We start from the raw sequence: 4,792 nt of genomic DNA, 5'->3' as shown, positions 1-4,792 counted from the left end.
GTTAGTCCGAATCGCGGGTTTGATCCCCGTACGGGCCATCAGAAGCTCACTGGATTCGTTTCCGTTTTTTGCAAGTCTTAAAATCCAACCTTTACAAGCAAATCCACACTCCGAGTCAAGGGAATTTTTCTGGTTAACATTCATTGCATCTTTGCCCCTGGGGCGGAAAAAAAACAGATCTTTCTTTTTATTTGTCTTCCTCTGGTTTGCAGATAAACGTTTAACTCGCGGCCTGTTCCCATTAATGGTCAGAAGCAGTAACAGACAGACAGAGCGGGTCTGACCGCCACGAGATCTGGAAAAGACAACAGTTTAGGACAAATGCATCAAATCCAATGGTGACCTGGAACCGGGGGAGACAAAACCAAGAGAAAAAGGCAGAGAGGAATAGAGAAATAAAAGCTAAAGGAATATGATCGAAATTTTTCCCAAACGTGATTCCTTTCTATTCCATCCCCAATCCTCCAGTGGCGGATCTAAAATTTCACTGTAAATAAACGCAAGAATGGACCTAAATCTGGTTCTGGGGAATGAGGTGGGCCAATTGGAGCAAATGTCAATGGGGGAACATTTAGGGAACAACGATCATAGTATCATAAGGTTTAGAATCGATAAGGTTTATGGAAAAGAACAAGGAGCAATCTAGAGTAAAATTAGTTAATTGAGGAGGGCCAATTTTAATGGGTTGAGAACGCATCTGGCCAAGGTAAATTGGAATCAAAGATTGACATGGAAAACTGTAATTGAACAATGGGCGGGCTTTAAAGAAGTGAAGGTTCAGGTACAGTCTAGGTACATTCGCACGAGGGGGAAAGGTCGGGCAAATAAAGCCAGAGCTCACTGGATGACGAAAGAGATAGAGAGTAAGGTGAAACAGAAAAAAGAGGCGTAGGACAGATGTCAGATTGATAATACAAGTGAGAACCGGGCTGAATGTAGAGAGTTCAGAGGGGAAGTGAAAAGGGAAAAAAGGGGCATGGAGAGAATCTGAGTATAGACTGGCGGTTAACATAAAAGGGAATCCAAAAGTCTTCTTTTGGCATGTGAACAGTAAACGGGTAGGAAGAGGAGGGGTGCGACCGATTAGGGACCAAAAAGGAGAGCTACGCATGGAGGCAAAGGGCATGGCTGTGGTACAAAATGAGTACGTTGCATTTGTCTTTACCAAGGAAGAAGATGCTGCCAAATTACAGTAAAAGAAGGAGTTGAGATACGAGATGGGATATAAATTAATAAAGAGGAGCTATTAGGAAGGCCAGCTGTATTTAAAGTCGATCAGTCACCTGGTCCAGATGGGATGCATCATAGTTTGCTGAGAGAATTAGGAGTGGAAATTGTGGAGGTACTGGCCATAATCTTCCAATCATCCTTAGATACGGGGGTCGTGCCAGAGGACTGGAGAATTGCAAATATTACACCCTTGTTCAAAAAGGTGTGTATGGATAAATCCAGGAACGACAGGCCAGTCAGTTTAACCTCGGTGAAGGGGAAACTTTTAGTAACGATAATCCGAGACAAAGTTAATCGCCAATGGACAAGTGTGGATTAATTAAGGAAAGCAGCACGGATTTGTTGAAGGCAAATCGTGTTTAACTAACTTGATTGAGTTTTTTGTTGAGGTAAGAGAGATTCGATGAGGGCAATGTGGTTGACATGGTATATCTGGACTAGCAAAAGCCGTTTGATAAAGTGTTGTATAATAGGCTTGTCATCAAAGTTGAAGCCCATAGAATAAAAGGGGCAGTGGCAGTACGAAATTGGCTCAGTGACAGGAAACAGAGATCAGTGGTGAACGGTTGTTCATCAGACTGGAGGGAGGTGTACAGTCGTGTTCCTCACGGGTCGGTACTCGGACCACTGCTTTTCTTGATATATATTAATGAATTGGACTTTGGTGTAAAGGGCACAACTTCAAAATTTGCCGATGACACAAAGCTTGGAAGTGTAATGAACAGTGAAGAGGATAGTGATAGGACAAAGACAGGTTGGTGGAATGGGCGAACACATGGCAGGTCAAATTTAACGCAGAGAAAAGCGAAGCGATACATTTTAGTAGGAAAAACGAGGAGAGGCGACTTCAACTCAAGGGCTTAATTCTAAAGGAGCTGCAGGAACCGAGAAATCTGGGGGTATTTGTGAACAAATCTTTAAAGGTGGCAGGGCAGATTGGGAAAACGGTTAAAAAAAGCTTATGGGATCCTGTGCTTTACAAATTGAGGCAAAGAGAACAAAAACAAGGAAGTTACGATGAGCTTTTATAAAACACTGGTTCGGCCACAACTGCAGTATTGTGTCCAGTTCTCGGCAGCGCACTTTGGGACAGGTGTGAAGGCCTTAGAGAGGGTGAAGAAAACATTTATTAGAATTGTTCAGGGGATGTAGGACTTCAGTTACGTGGATAGACTGGAGAAGCTGGGGTTGTTGTCCTTCGAGCAGAGAACTTTAAGAGGAGATTTAATCGATGTATTTAAAATCACGAAGGATCTGGACAGAGTAGATTGAGAGACACTGCTCCCATGGGCGGAAGTGTCAAGAACCAGAGGACAAAGATTTATGGTGATTGCAAAAGAATGAAAGTCGACATGAGGAAAAACGCTTTTACACAGCGAGTGGTTAAGATCTGGAATTCACTGCCTGAGTGAGTGCTGGAGGCAGATTCAATCGTGGCTTTCCAAAGGGAATTGTATAAGTACTTGAAGGGAAAAAAATGCAGGGCTACGGGTAAACTGCGGGGGAGTGTGACGAGCTGGATTGCTCTTGCAGAGTTCCGGCATGGACTCGATGGGCAGAATGGCCTCCTTCCGCGCTGTAACCATTCTAGGATTCAAAGAAGCAGAAATTAAATAACTCAAACTGCCGAAACCCGAGATCTTTAGATCTTTCGTAAAACGCCCTCCCAACTGAGCTATTTCCACCCCACTGTTAATTGATCTTTGTGTCCTGATGTTGGAAGAACATAAAACCCCAGGGGGAATTGCCCCTCCCGGTCATTCCGCACTTCATGTATGAACATCACACTCATATCTCCACACCCACAGTTCATATATAAACATCGCACTCATATATACATCCCCACAGTTCATATATAAACATCGCACTCATATATACACACCCAGAGTTCATATATAAACATCGCACTCATATATACACACCCAGAGTTCATATGTGAACATCGCACTCATATATACTCACCCACCGTTAATATATAAATATCGCACTCATATATATACACTCATAGTTCATATAAAAATGTCGCACTCATATATATACACCCATAGTTCATATATAAACATCGCACTTATATACACTCCCCACAGTTCATATATAAACATCGCACTCATATATACACACTCATAGTTGATCTATAAACATCGCACTTATATATACGCACCTACAGTTCATATATAAACATCGCACTTATATATACTCCCCACAGTTCATATATAAACATCGCACTCATATATACACACGCATAGTTGATATATAAACATCGCACTTATATGTACGCACCTACAGTTCATATATAAACATCGCACTTATATATACTCCCCACAGTTCATATATAAACATCGCACTCATATATACACACGCATAGTTGATATATAAACATCGCACTTATATATACGCACCTACATTTCATATATAAACATCGCACTCATATATGCACACTCATAGTTGATATATAAACATCGCACTTATATGTACGCACCTACAGTTCATATATAAACATCGCACTTATATATACTCCCCACAGTTCATATATAAACATCGCACTCATATATACACACCCATAGTTTATAAAAGAACAGCGCACTCCGACTCCACACCCAGTTTATATGTATCCAAAGTCCTGTTGAGAGTTCTCACCAAAGTCTGAACACTGAAAGTTTAACTGTTTTCCAGATACTCTCCGTCTTACTTTGTATTTTCATCATCGGATTTCCTGCAGACCGGCAAAGGGAGCGGAATAGCGGTCCTGTCGGTGAATGCTGCTTTCAACGAAAGTCTCGGCGTCCAGGAGCTGGCGGGGATTGAAAAGCTCTTGTGTCACACGAAGTGTCTGAACGGCCCGGATACACCTGAAGGTCATCAGCGCGGTGCCTCCACCTCGTGCTGCAATGTTCGTGTGTCTGAAATCAAACTGAAAGGCAGCTTGTTGGAAAACGTTGTGGTCACAGTTTCTTTTTGTAATTGAACCTAAATCTTTCAAGATGGAATGTTTTCTTTCCTGCTTCACCATAAACAATATCTTATCACGAAATTTGATTCTTCGTTCCCCAATGTCAGAGATAAAATTGCACAAACCCGAGCCAGGTAGGAGTCGAACCTACAATCTTCTGATCCGTAGTCAGACGCGTTATCCATTGCGCCACTGGCCCAAGTCATGGGAGTCGATTTATTTTATTTCACTTTTCATCCAGAATAAACCGACAGGTTGACAGATAAAAACAGCGAAATGTGCAAGCGAAATCGAAATGAACCAAACGGCCTCAAACTCCAACACACAGTGGCGAGTATCTGACAGGTGTCAGTGAGAGGAGATGGTGAATTTGCAGCTTGATTTGGCTCCGTGGCTTCGCTGCTCAAAGTGCCTGTTTCATCGGGTCCTTTATTGTCTTAAGCCTCCGATGTGATATTTACCCAATTTGTGAATTCAACAACAAAATGATCTTCAACAAAATAATATTTGTATTAGTTTCGGAGTCAACAAGGAAAGGATTCCAGAACTGCAGTGCGGAAGTGTTCCTTCATTGTACAGACGGACCTCTCATACAATGTGTCCGAAACACGT

At 42.2% G+C, this 4,792-nt stretch overlaps 1 non-coding gene across 1 annotated transcript; it reads right to left on the bottom strand.

Annotated features, from left to right (window-relative positions):
• Positions 1-4,306: 4,306 nt before the first annotated feature.
• trnar-acg (transfer RNA arginine (anticodon ACG)) lies at positions 4,307-4,379 on the bottom strand. Its single transcript has one exon. It is a non-coding gene; the product is annotated as a tRNA-Arg (tRNA).
• Positions 4,380-4,792: the final 413 nt, after the last annotated feature.

Source organism: Heptranchias perlo, chromosome 20 (genome assembly GCF_035084215.1).
Source record: "Heptranchias perlo isolate sHepPer1 chromosome 20, sHepPer1.hap1, whole genome shotgun sequence".
Taxonomy (NCBI): domain Eukaryota; kingdom Metazoa; phylum Chordata; class Chondrichthyes; order Hexanchiformes; family Hexanchidae; genus Heptranchias; species Heptranchias perlo.
The sequence above is the reverse complement of the archived record's forward strand: the minus strand, read 5'-3'. Positions and strand labels throughout refer to the sequence as shown.